Here is a 14,754-nt window from a genome sequence, read left to right as displayed (position 1 = left end):
GAGTGGTTTTAAAGCAAAGGGCTTTACCTCAGTTGATGCATCCATAGTTACCTATAAGAAAAGTTTTTAGTCATTAAATAGATTTTTTTTTAAAAAAAAATTACACATCATTGAGGTTAATCATTTTGAGAATTGTAGGCACTTTTAATACTAAATTTTTACAAAAAGTAATGAACAATCAAGTTCAAGGCTATGATCAGTGAAAGAATACTGAAATTTCATGATGTAAAATGTTCTTGGGCCATATGTGATGCTTTCAATCATCCCTGCTAATGCCTTCTTTCAGCCTTCATAGTACATGAAGATTATGGATTAGATTATAAATGCATTTATTTGTTTAGTCATTGTGTGATATGTATATCTTACTTCATCATAGGTGTTCACTTAGGTCTTTAAAGTCAGAAGCCGCCCAAGTCATCAATAGAATCCATTAGTCATTTTGAATGTGTGATGACAGGTTTAATGAAAGAGTCAATGCCATATACAGTAGAAACAAAATCATTCTTATGCTATGTAAATGCATATTTTGACACATTATTTTGTGGAAAGCTTTAGTACCTTGATTTCATTACTCTCTTCTGTCAGAAGTGCTCTCTGCTGAAAAAGCCAAGAATAAAGTTAATAATGAAATTTAAGTCACAGATTTTAGTAATAGTTTAAAATTGATAAATGTTTCTTACTTTGTTCAGGTTGCTGACTAATTCCTTATGGTTAGAAAAGAAAGAAAAACAGTATTAGCCGAAATGACAAAACTAATGAAAATCCATAATCAAGTCGACAAGTCAACATCAACACTTCCTGCTGCAAATTTAAAATCAATCTATTTTCAATTAATGTGCCAGTGTTTTCTTGTCATATCAGTTCTAAACTTAAGTGTTTCTTCACTGTTCTGTCTTTGCATGAGTTATCAGTAAATGCGCTCTGAAATATTTTCAAATTTGTTTTACTTGATTTTGTTTGTCTTTGCCAGACATTTGTTTAATGATCAGTTGTGAGGTGTATTGAGTTAATACTTGAATACCTATTTTAACTCTACATTATATCCCATGGAGTCTTTTTGCCCTTTCCCAAATCTACTGTTTAGTCTTGTTTCACCTGTTCAGCTCAGGTTTAGACAGTCATGCTGGTGAGACTTTATGGGTGTAGCTTCTGAAAATAAAGAAGTTAACGTGGACAGTGGAAAACCCAGGAGACCTCAACCACACACAAGGAACCACAGAAAATTAAACAATGCCGAAAGGATGAAAAATGGTCTTTCCCAGGGAGGAGCACACCAATTACTTATCCAATACCAAATGATCAGCACTGAAAACATACATATAATATATGCACATTGAGCATATTGTACTTATGTATTTAGGAATATATATTTGTATGCAATTTTTGTATATATGTGTATGTATGTATGTATATATGTATATACCAGTTAATGAAGAAAGAAAGAAGAGCAGAGAAAGCTACTTGAGAGGATTTGAAGACAGGAAAGAGAAGTGGGAAGTGATGTAATTACATTAAAATGTCAAAATTACAGGAAATAATTGAATATACATATGCTAAAAATTCATTCAGACAAGATTGAGTTAGTCATAAAGTCTTTTAAATAATGGTCTTCCATTAGAATCTGATACTCATATATTCAACAAATGAGTAACATTTTAGACAGCTAAAACCTATTTGAGACACTCATTCATGTTCCCAGAATACTATATATTGTGAGCATGGAAGCTTGAGCTGCTAAATAGGTCATGGAAAGAAAAGGTGAGTGTTTTTGTCAGAAGCAACGTTTTAGGCATTAAATTAAAATTAAAATCTACATTTTAACGAATAAAGAGGGTTATTAATTCAAGCAAAAATATTTATACACATGAATTACACTTTGTTTTTTCCTTTTATTGGGAACAAAGTATAACGACACATGCATAGACCTGGCATAATGAAAACTGCTACACTGCATGCTAACCTGAAAAGAGTGAGTTTTCCTCTAAGAGTGTGTTTGTGTGTTAAGATCTGGAAACACTTACCTCATTTAGGCTGAGATACTTTGGTTGTTTAACAATTTCCTGTTGGAATTAAAATTTGAAGTATAAAATGATAAGCTGACTACTAAGTATGTCCATGCATTAAAACATATTCCGTTTGAACATATGAGACTGAATTTGTAAACACGCACACAAAATGAATTTGTTCACCACAGGAACCTAAGTGCTTAATTTATTTGAGTAAATTAGTAGATTCTTAGGAGAAAAATCTGTAATTTTAGTTTTACACACTAAGTCAATTATCTAAAGGGACACCTTAAGTGATTCCCTTTCATACCAAGCCTGCTAAGCATCTGTTTTCCAAAATGTCCAAAAAGGCTTTGTATATCAATTAAATCAAAACAGACTTGAGAGGATAGTCCAGGAATCTGAACACTTGTGGACTTTTGAAGATACATAAAAATTAGTGTGTAGAAGTCATTCCACATCAAGACAACTAACTGAGGGATTGAGGAGATCAGAGGAGTGTGGGTGTGGCTCCCTGCACAGGTTGCTTACCTCGCTGCTGCTATGCTGTTGCTGAGTCTGCAAAGAATAAATGATCACCTGGCATTAGTCCACATACTGGAAAGAGTGCTGAGCTAATGCCAGTCGTAGTGGCTATGGTAGAGATAACTAATTCACGATTCAGGATGTAAAATCAGAGCAAATTAGGAGTCACAAACACAGTAAGTGGAAAGAATATATTAACATGTTAACATATTCTGTTTTAATAACTATTTCTTGTGAGTAAGTACTTGAAATAGTTCTCTCATGTATGAGTGTATGTGATGTGTGTGTGTGTGTGTGTGTGTGTGTGTGTATGTTTGTGTGGGCATGTTCATGCCAGGGTACATGTGTGGAGAACAGGGAACAACATTAAGGATTCAAGATTGGTGTTTCCCCTTCTAACTTGGGCTCTAGGGACTGGGGCTGACTTGACAGTTGCACCGCGTCCACATTTACTTGCTGAGCCATCTCTTTGGCCCCATGTGCTTTTTTTTTTAATAAAAAATATGGTTAAAATAATTAATCTTGTGTGTATTAATATTTTTACTGAAATGATACCCCTAAGAAAAGGTGCAAGTGTCTACTCCACAGAGAAAGAAAGATAAACTTTGTCCCTTTTGCTATCAATTAAGCCCCATGATTAGAGAAAGTTCTAGAAGGGCAGAGGACAGTACTCACTTGACTGCTAACTGCATTTCTATGATGAAGTCTCTAAAAAGTGAGAGAAGAATGAAATAACCCAATACTAAACGTCAAAATATCAATAATAACACAGATAAAATAACATTTAGCTAAAATTGCTATTTAAGCATATTCTTTAACAATAAGATTAAAATTTGTCAGAAACTGTTGTTTTTGAGAATAACAAGAAATAATTATTTTATTGACAGATATGGAAAAAATGGTTTATCTGTCTTCTTTAAATTTTGACAGAGAACCAAGAAAACCATTCCCAAATGTAAAATTCTTCAGTTAGTTTTAATTGATTCCAAATGATAATTTAGTTCTCTGGACAATTTATATTATAAGAGAATTTAAAAATAGTTTTAAAACATTATACTAATTAGGGAGCAAAGTGTGTAGTATCCTAACTAAATTTTTGTCATTATTGCATTTTATCATTAATTATATTATATACTTATTTAAATACACAGTCGAGAGTAAAAATAACAGTTATATTTAGTTAAATGATAATATCTACAGATAAAATACTTTTTGCTTTGACATATGTGTTTTCTATTTTCTTGGAAAATTATTCAGATACAAGGTACCTGAAATGAGAATTGGATTATGTATAATACTCTGGAATAAAAGGCTCTTTGTCATACATTGTAAAGAAATATCATATGCCCCTGAAATACTTAGAAGGCCACTTACTCTATGCTGTACTAGGGGAATGAACCTTGTTACATCCTGTTATGCTATTTACAGCTATTCAATATTTTTTCTTACTTTTATTTTCAATTTTCATTGTGGTTTTATTTAATTTCTAATAGGACATGTGACTTGGAGTTTTAGATTTGGACAGATGTGATCAAACTGTAAACTCATAATCTTTTTTCAATTCTGACTGCAGTTGTTAAGTAGAGACCATCAAATATTTCGTGTTTTTACTCTAGGAGTCTCAGGTATGAACAGGTGGAGAGCGTTCCTAACAAGAGGGCAGGACTTATTACTCACAGGCATAGCAAGAGCAGCAGCCACGAGGCAGGTGAGGAGGAGGAGGAGTTTCATGGTTGCCAAGAGCTGTTTTATAAAAGGAGCAAAAAAGTTAGAACTCGTCTTTATAAATTTTTCCTTGACTATTCAACAAAGGAGTAATTACTATGATAAGAAATAAATCAGCTTGATGCATGGTAGTTAAGCATAAGATGTTTAGTCATGCAAGCAAAACAAATGTTTACCACTCTTGCCATCTAAGTTCTTTTAATTTTTAATTTTCATTTATTTATTCTTACCCCCAATCCTTTTCCTCTCACTCTTGGTATTGCCATGGCAAATGTGTGTATAGGTCAGAGAAGACCTTGTGAGGTCAGGATTTAAAGTCAGTTCTTTTCTCTATCATGTGAAGTCAGAGGATGAAATGCCAGTGCCTGCCTCTGTGGCAAGTGTCCAGACATGTTGAGCCACCTTGCCTCCCCTTTCTTAGTTCTTACATCATTCAGAAATACCAAATTTTCATCATTTTTACTTACTGTCTAAAAATAATTTGATATTTAATATGTCATTCCTTATAAAATGGGGGTGGGGAAGCATCAGTCTTTAAAAACAATTAGAAAAAACAACTCTCTTTGAATCACATTAACAAAGTGGGCAAAATAAAGAAATAAAACTCAACACTAATTTTCACGCTTATTTTTTTAAATCTGAAATTCTTTGAAAAAGTATATTTCATGTAGATCAATTTGAAACATTCTATTCTTTAGTTCTTTGGGAAAACTCTCTCAGTTAACATTATTAACCTCTGTCAATTAATTTTAAAATTTGGTATTTGGTATCATTTTTAGTATGCAGTATTTTAGTTACAAAATTATTAAAGGTAAATTGATTTGTACAGAACTATAATGATCTTTCGATCTGTGAGAAGATATTAAACTTCTAAGATGCAGTTTTAAGCTCTGAATATACTGTAAGAAACCATCAATATTTTATAAATATATACAAAACATTGCAAATACATTTTAATTGAGAGGAAGTTAGATTTATGGAATTATAACATGATTTTTTCTGCATATAAAAACAATACCTTGAACCCAAGAATGGAGAGAGGGAAGCTGGGAGATGATCAAGAAGATGGCTGAGGAGGTTGCTCTGCAGCTATTTAAACTCACTGAGCAGTGAAATGCTAATTTTGTGGGTTTGCTTCAGACAAAGGTTTTACATAAATTCTAAGAATTGTTGCAAATAGGAAATTAATTTCTGTCCAATTCCTCTCCTGGGAAATTCTGAGAAAAGTCTTCAACAAAGGAGTGATTCATGTAATTATGGCAAACTATATAGGAAATACACAATACAAAACTATGAAGACTCACGGTTATTCCTCAAACATGGCTTTGGGTTGAATGTACAGAACTCCATAATATCTATTTTTCTAAATGAAATCCTGGGGGAAAATAAGGTCCTTCATGTTTCATACTTGAGAACATATCTGACCATTAAAAAAAACCCAAAACTTATGTTTTTAAAAGTCATTTGTCTTTAATTAATTATTGGTAACTTAATTCATGGAATAGATTTTATCATATGTACTCTAAATATAAATTTTGGGGGGAAGAAAACTCAACTCTTCTATAAATTTTGATAGTAGTTTAGCTGTACTAGAATTTTTTTCTTTGTTTTATTTAGTTTAGTCATTTTGACCTTTCTTTTAAAATTAAAATGAAAGGACTCGAGAATTATAATTTAATTTTATTTAAATAAATCATAGATCTCATAGTCCATTTAAATATAAGCATAAGAGGAATCCTTTCTCTCTAAACTCAAATTCTATTCTTAGAATTACTCAGCATCACACAGTTTTGATATGTTATATGCTGAAGAAAATATCTGCACATAGAGACTATTTAAAATTATTATTCTGATGATTCCCTTGATTTTTATTTTCTTTTTATTACAAAACATAATCTTACGTATTTTAAGTAAATTTAAAACTATGATAATACTCATAGTCTATTTACTGTTACACGACAGAGACATTATTCCTAAATCAAAAAAAAAAAAAAAAAACAAACATTCTAGGGTCTCCATATTTGAGAATCAGAGGAGATGGTGGATTTGCTTATTACAGCTGTATGATTAAGACAATACCTTCTGCTAGCTTCCTGTTGGAGCTGATTCACATCAGTTCAACCAGATCACTGTGTCTCCTCTCTACTTTGACTGATTCAGGGGCTTCAGCATGGCCGCCACTAACTTCCTCCAGGGTCTCCCTTCAGGAACGCCATCACTGATGTTCTCTAGTGTCCCCAATGTTCCTTCCCAGATGTGCACCTGGAGCAGTTGATTTATGTTATTCCTAACTCAGAATCTCATTACATGTAGCTCTTCTGGCTTCTCACTTGTTTCCTTAGTATGTTACTCATGAATTGATCCACAAAGGTTATAAAAAAATAAGAAAAAAGACAAAGGAAATGTATTGCTCTGGATTTTAAAAAATCGAGTACAACAACAACAACAAAATTCTAGCCTAACAGTAATTAAAAAATGATTTTAATAAGTTGTTTAGTAATTTAGACAGGGAGTAGCACAGGGCTTCTGAGTTCCAGCGATGGATGAAAACGGGGTAAGGCGTTCTAAAGAAGATTCTTTAACTCAGTTCAGTTATAGTGAGTCATGAAGCACAGGGGACAACCAGACCTTTAGGTAACTTACCCAGCATCTTAAGGCAATCTGCCACTTAGCAAGTCTCTTTATCTCCTCCCCTGAGCGTCTTTATGAACTCAAAATCGATTTTAACAATTATACCTCCCAGAGAGAAGGATTGATTTCTATTTTGTTTATATTTGTTTATATTTGCAGAAGTTTAACTTGAAATATACATGTATATGCCACTGCTTACAGTAATGGGTCAAAATAGTTTGGTTGTTCCTTGTACATTTGTGAAAAAAATTTAACTGAATTCTAACAAGAATTTTAACCGAAATTTGTCCTGATTATTTTCTGTTTGTTTTTATTCATTAAATTGTCTGCATCTGTCCATTAACAAAGTTCAAGCTTAAAGTATTTATTTAAATAAGCCACCTGTGATGTGATATATATATATATGTATATATAATACATATACATATGTATATCAAAACAAAATCTCAAAAGTAAATATAGATGTATATATTTATATTCATTTTTGTATATATATATATAAATATATATGAATATATATATATATATATATATATATGTATATATATATTCATTTCTGTTCATGCATACAATGTGTTTGGTTAAGTCCACCCTGAAATTATTTTTTCGCTGTAATTCCTCCTTCACTCCCTTTAGCCACAATTTCCTCTCAAATCCATGTATCCTTAAAACAAAGAAAGAAAGGAATCAACACAACACAGTGCTGTCTGGGCATGCACATATTATTCAGAAGTATTGCACTTTTGGATAGTTGGAGAAAATATATAATGTTTAATGGAAAATGCCTGAAGTGTAAAATTAACTCATATCAGCACTCAAAAGGAGTAATTAATATGAGTCCCAGTCTATAATAATCCACAGTCTATTTTCCTTTCAATTACCATAACATTATTAACAACTAAAAGGATTTTAATTTTTCTCTGTTTTCCTTTCTCCTCTTTCTCCTTCTCCTCTTCCTTGTAAGTCATTTTCTAATTGAATTTCTTGTTGAAGAACTTTCACATTTTACTCTGAAATAATGTAGCAGCTAACCATGTCTAACAGTACATGAAATTACTGAAGGATATAAAAGTAAATATTTGAGCAGAGAAGAAATTTGAGGTGTAGAGAATTTTAAATATGCATTGTGAATTGATGATTGAGGCTGGCAAATGAGGACATTCTTGTAGGAGACAATGAATGTGTTAGCATCCTTGTATGTAAAGAGAAACAGCCCGACTCTCGATAGTGCTGAAAAGAGAAAAGAGAATTCATCAGTGACCAGAATCTCAATGGAAAAAAAACAAACAAACAAACAAACAAACAAAAAACAGTTGTAGAAAATGGCAGTAAGACTGGGAAGATAGCTAAGTAGTGGAGAGATACAACTCCTAAGGTTTCTGTCCCTTTCAAATATTGTTGATGCTAGCTCAAGAGGAGGCTCCAAGGCCTGACACTGTTATTGATGCTATGGTGTGCTTACAGAAAGGAGTCTAGCATAGTTGCCCTCCCAGAAGCCCAACAGCAGCTGAATGAGTCAGAAGCAGATACGAACACCCAACCAATGGACAGAAGCCTGAGAACCCTGTAGTTGAATTAGGGAAAAGCTGAAAGAAGTTGAAAAGAGGGGCTACCTCATAGGAAGACCAGCAGTCTCGAAGACACTGAGCCACCAACAGGTAGCATACACCAACTGATATGAAGTCCCCAACACATATACAGCAGAGGACTACCTGCTCTGGCCTCAGAGAGAGAAGATGCACCTAACCCTCAAGAGACTTGAGGACCCAGGGAGTGGGGTGGAGGAAGGAATGGGATGAGGAACTGTCAGAGGGCAGACCAGGAAGGGGAAAACAACTGAACTATAAGAAAGGATTAAAGATAATTAAAAAAACAAAACAAACAAATAAAACCCCAAATAATGTTGGTGCCTAATGTAGACAGGAAGCGTAGCAGAAGGGTAATTACTTCCTATTCTTGACCTTCAGAAGAAAATGAAGGCAGGAATAGGTCTTTTGCCTCCAGGTCTGAGTGGGGTCATAATGTGGAATTAACTCAGTCTGTGGAGAATAGTGTTAAACTGTCAACCTTTCTTAGGTTAAAATGATGGATAATAGTTATCAGCTTTCTCAAAATTTGTACGGGCACAGTAAGGGAGATTTAAACAGGCTGTGGATCTGAAATGTTCAGAACTAAAAAGATCATAGAAGTAAAACGGGAAAGAACAAACAGCAAGGCAGGGTGTTTCAAACATTAGTTATTACTGAAAGTCACAGAATAAACGTGCTGCCATAATTAAAACATTTTACAGAGGCATATACAAATTCAAATAAAGTTAAAGAAGTAGAAATTACTTCAATATTCAATCTCCAAGTTGATATGGAAAGCATATGTGGGATGAGAAGGCCTGGGATTTGAAATTACTATTTTAGAAAAACTTGAACACAGTGACAAGGGATAGAAGCTTAGAAATGAAGGAAATAGTAGAGGCAAGTGCACAGAGGCACAAAGATAAAACTAAAATAATCAGATTAAGGAAATAATACAACAAAATGGTAAATACAATATTACCCAAAATCTATCAATTGTTTCTCACTATGCAAATTTACAGAATGCCGAAAAGGAAAAGTTTCTCTCAACATGAAGAAATTGCAAACGACATCATAAAAATGCAGAAGGGTGTGAGCTACGGGGGTGGGGGGTGCGTGGGGGGAGGAGAACATATCATGAAGTCAGGCTGTTGGGGTTATGGAAATGGTTTTAAAAGACTACTCTACTGTTCCAAGTCAGAGAACAAAGAGTTGTGAAGTTGGAAAGGAAGACACAGGAACAGAACACGGAAGTTTGTGGAGTGTCAAAGTTCTTGACCCATAGATTGGAAATTCTCCTTATTCAGGAGGAAGGAGGAAGCGTGAAAGGGTGGCACTGTGTGGGCCTCTGGGTGGACCTCTTCTGACCTCAGCTCCTGATTGAAATTTATGTGATCACAGGTCTGTCCAGCATGAGTAGCCTCAGGGCCTTCCCCTTCCTCTGCCTAGATCTCTAAGAAGGATACAAGAGGTGGACCTTTCTTTGATTTAGTGATTCCCACGTCATGGTTCTGGTCTTTTTTCACCTGTTTCCATGCCTTCAGCAGACAAACACCTATCACTTTCACAACAATGCAAATTTTTAAAAAAAATTTCAGCACTGATATTTATTGAATTTTTCTGACAAATAAGTCAGGCACTGAGGCATAGTATCACATTAAGGCCTTTGCTTTATAACGATTTATCATAACAATCCTAACAAGGGAATATCATTGTTATTTCAGAAACTAAAAGAATAAGATTTACAGGAGCTGTAAATCAGTTGTATCTGCAGCAAGTTCCTTTATTACAGTTTTCCTTTTAGCTGCTATGAGTTATTTTCTAATTATACCCAGAAGTTGTTCTGTACCCTTAGACAAAGATTCGGGGTAGAAGAAGAGTTTGCTTCATAAGACTTTTGTGTGTTGAATATTTTCTTTTCTTTCCTTTTAATATTAATTGGTTATTTTATTTAGTTACATTTCAAATGTTGTCCCCATTCCCAGTCTCCCCAGGATACCACAATGCAACAGGAGGGATAAGAGGCCCAAGAGTAAGCACAGGAGTCAGAGATCCATTTGTTTTCATAGTCAAGAATCCCACAAAATACTAAGCTAATAGCTATAATATATACACAAGATGTGGTGCAGACCCGCGTAGGCCCCATGCTTGCTGCTTCACTTTCGGTGAGCTCATGTGTGCCCTGCTTAGCTGATTTAGAGGTCCTTGCTCTCCTGGTTTCCTCCATTCCCTCTGGCTTTTACAATCCTTCTACTTTCTTTTCTACAGGATTACCTAATCTCCAAGGGGAGGGACCTAATAGAAACCTCCAATTTGGACTCTCTCTCCATATAAGGTTTCATTGTGGGTCTCTGCAACTATTCCCATCTGATACCAAGGGAAGCCTGTGTGATGATGACTGGATAAGGCAGGCACTGATCTATGAGCATAGCAGAGTATCATAGGAATCTTATCATTTGATTGTTTTTAGACCTGTACCCTAGATCTCTGGACTATCTAATCTCTGGTTCTTCATTACCCAAGCATAATTAGGTATGGGTACCTCCTCATGGAGTGGGCTTTAGATCAAATCAGACACTGGTTGGCTACTCACACACTTTCTATACCACCATTGACCTGGCATATTTTGCAGGCATTGACAAATTGTAGGTCAAATGTTTTGTGATGGGGCTAGTGTCCACATTTATCTTTCTGTTCAGTTCCCATGAGTTTGCAAGCTTTCTATTGTTTCTGTTGTTGAAATTCAGCTTTTACTGGTGTCTTATTTTTAAAAAGGTTTGTATCTGTTGAAACTTGCTTTGTTCTGTGACTATCTGTTAGGCCTATTTGATTTATAGCACCAGTTAACTACAACACTTCTCTATTTAGTTTGTGTCCATTGGTGAGAGTGGGGTTTTGAAGTTTCCCACTATCAGTGTGACATGCAACATGTGATTTAAGCTGTAGTAATGATCACTTTAAAAACTTGGGTGCCCTTGAGTCTGGGACATAGATCTGAAGACTTGAAACATCATTTTGGTGTTCTTCCTAAACCTCTTTGATTATTTTTGGTTTTAAGTCTATTTTATTAGACACTAAAATGACTACACCATCTTGCTTCTTAGGCCCATTTGTTTAGAATATCTTTTTCCAACTGTTTTCCTGGTGATGATTTCCATCCTTGATGTTGAGCTTTGTTATTTGGATGCAGCAGAGGAAAAAGTCTGTTTTTTCATTCTGTTAGTCTTTTTACTGGGGAATTAAGACCAATGATATTGAAAGATATCAATGACAAATGATTGTTGATTCCTGTTATTTTGCTGTTGTTGATGGGGATAGTATTATGCGTTTGTGTGTGTGTGTGTGTCTGTGTGATTCCCTTCTTTTGATTTTTATAGTGTGAGATTATTTATTTCACTTGTTTTCATGTTTGTAGTTAACTTCCCTATGTATAAGTTTTCCTTCTAGTACCTTCTGTACAGCTGAACTTGTAGATAGATATTGTATAAATTTAACTTTATCACAGAGTATTTTATTTTCTTCATCTATGGTGATGAAAGATTTGCTGGGTATACGAGTCTGGACTGGCATGTGTTGTCTCTTAGAGTCTGCAGTAAGTGTCCAGACTCTTCTGGATATTCGAATCTTTACTGAAAAGTCAAGTGTAGTTTTAATATGTCTGCTTTTTAAGTGTTACATGGTCTTTCCCCCATGTAGCTTTTAATATTCATTTGTTCTGTATGTTTATTGTTTTCAATTTTGTGTCAAGGGTGTCTTCTGATCCAACCTGTTGGTGTTCTTTGGGCTTCTAGTACCGTTGTAGTCATGTCCTTCTTTAGGTTAGAAATTATTCTTATATGATTTTGTTAAAAATATTTTCTGGGTCTTTGAGATGGAATTCCTCTGTACCTAATATTCTTAGCTTTTGTTATAAAGTCCCAGATTTTGGGGATGTTTGTGTGAGAAGTTTTTCAGACTCACTATTGACTTTGGGCAATATATCCATTTACTGTATCTTCAAAACTGGAGATTGACTTTCCCATCTCCTCTATTCTGTTGGGGACACTTGCCTCTGTAGTTCCTGCTCAAATTCCTATTGTTTTATTTTCAGAAGAGCCTCACTATGTGTTTTCTTTGTTATTTCTATTTTCTCTTTTTAGATTTTTAACAGGTTCATTCATTTCCTTGACCTGTCGGTTTTGTTGTTGTTCACTTTCTTTTTTCCTTCCTTCCTTTCTCTTTCTTTCTTTTCTTTCTTTTCTTTCTTTCTTTCTTTGTTTCTTTCTTTTCTTTCTTATTTTTTTCTTTTATTTTTCTTTCTTGTTTGCTTTCTTTAAGGGATTTATCCATTCCCTTTGATTGTTTGTTTATGTTTTCCTGATTTTCACTAAGGGATTTATTCATTTTCTCCAAATGTTTGTTTTTTATGGTTTCCTCAAGGGATTTACCCACTTCCTCTTTCAGGATCTCTATCATAGGCATGGACTTGGTTTGGGGTCTTTTTCTTGTTATTTAGCTATGTTGAAATATCCAGAACCTGCTTTGGTAGGATAGCTGGGCTCTGGTGAAGACATTGCCCTAGTTGTTGTTGATTGTGTTCTTATTCTGGCACCTTGGTATCTGGATTTGGGATAATTAAAGGTCTATGTCTGACTTCTAGATTTATCTTTATTGGGTGGACATTTTGTTTTTTTGGTTTCTGTTTCAGAGAATATTATAGCTATCAATTTTACATGAATTGTTCAGCTAGTGTATTCACAGGGGATGTCTGGTGGTGTTTGAGGCGAGGTATCTGGGATAAGTTGATAAAGGAAGTTTGAAGAAGAAGGTTTGTAATTTATTAAAGATGGGGTTAGAGAGGAAAGGGGGACAACAGCACGGTTCTAGAGCTAGAGATGAGACTTACGGGAACTGGCTCTCAGGAGCAGTGGGAGAAGTGTGGTCTGCCTTCAACCCACTTGTTGCCTTTGGAGGAGCTGCCCTTGGATTAACAAGGGTGCCGACTGGAGTAATGGTATGTGAGAAAGTAACAACAGTGGCAGGTTAGAAGGGGATGATTTGTGGGATCCACAGGTGTGGACGGGGTGAAGGAAGGCTGAAGCTTGTGTTTTGTTGCAGTTCTAGGAGTGAGACTAGAGCATTGGGTCTAGGAACACAGAGAGAAAAACAGACAGAGAAAGAGAGAGAGAGAGGGAGGGGGAGGGGAGGGGAGGGGAGGGAGAGAGAGAGAGAGAGAGAGAGAGAGAGAGAGAGAGAGAGAAGGTATGCACAATACATGGCTTTCTAGTAGACATAACTTGTGGCTTAGCAGGGGATTTCTGTTGGAGCTGGGGGCTATGATAAAATGACTAGTGTGGGAAGAAAGATTAGGGGATGTCTGTGGAATCTATAGGAGATATAGGAGCTGGCAAGGGAAGGCTGCAGCTGCTGTTGTGTTGCAGTGTTAAGGATGAGACTAGGGGGTTGGGCCTTGGGGAACAGAGATACATTATATAACATTATAATTACAACATTATATAAGCACACTTCTCACTATACTTTATTAAGAACCTTAAAACTTTAATTACCGAGAGTGGCATATGCTGTTATGCCTTATTGGCTTTTGGAAAAACATAGAGCTGGAAAAATTCTGCTTTGTAACTTCTTAGGAATACTGCAGATCTTCACATGTATAACAACTTTTATTGACTGTAGATTTTAATATCTCATACTTAGAATTTATGATTCTGTATGTAATAAAGATAAATCAGTAATTGCTCTATTAAATGCCAACTACTAAGGGAATAGATTTAGTTAAATAATCAGTAAGTTACTAAACAAAAGCACAAGGCTTATTGTCCTAGGTCTCACCTGAACATCTCATCATAGCAAACACACTTAACATTTCTCTTATTGTTTCAATTCTTTTTTTTTCTTCTCTGTTTTTTGTGTCTCCTTCCTTCTTTTCTCATATGATCCCCTTTTTCTTATCCTCTGATACGATGAGTATGAACAGTTCACCAAAATAAAGCAGTTCTATACATCCCCAAACAAACACTAACTAAATATATATTAAGTGATTAAATATTCAAATGTTAAAACTGCTTGCCTTTCACTGACACATGTGAGGTATCTATAAGATACAAGTAAACCATAATTTACATAAAAATATTGGGTTATAGTAGTCACTGCAAATGTAGGACTAGCTTTTTTATAATTTAGAGTTTTTTTGAATGTTCCTCTGTGAAATTAGTGATCCTATGAAATAAGATTTTATGAGATTTAAACTAAGCATAAGTAAGAAGATGGTGGCTAATTTATGGTTTTGGCATATTGTTATC

The 14,754-nt window shown here is 34.7% G+C and overlaps 1 long non-coding RNA gene across 1 annotated transcript; it reads right to left on the bottom strand.

The window, feature by feature from the left end:
- Window positions 1–555: 555 nt before the first annotated feature.
- On the bottom strand, window positions 556–2,062 carry LOC117712437 (uncharacterized). Its single transcript, XR_013111623.1, has 3 exons — window positions 2,022–2,062; window positions 681–704; window positions 556–597 (listed from the first exon to the last, which is right to left on the bottom strand). It is a non-coding gene; the product is annotated as an uncharacterized LOC117712437 (long non-coding RNA).
- Window positions 2,063–14,754: the final 12,692 nt, after the last annotated feature.

Source organism: Arvicanthis niloticus, chromosome 7 (genome assembly GCF_011762505.2).
Source record: "Arvicanthis niloticus isolate mArvNil1 chromosome 7, mArvNil1.pat.X, whole genome shotgun sequence".
NCBI lineage: Eukaryota > Metazoa > Chordata > Mammalia > Rodentia > Muridae > Arvicanthis > Arvicanthis niloticus.
This window is presented reverse-complemented; position numbering and strand designations above follow the sequence as displayed.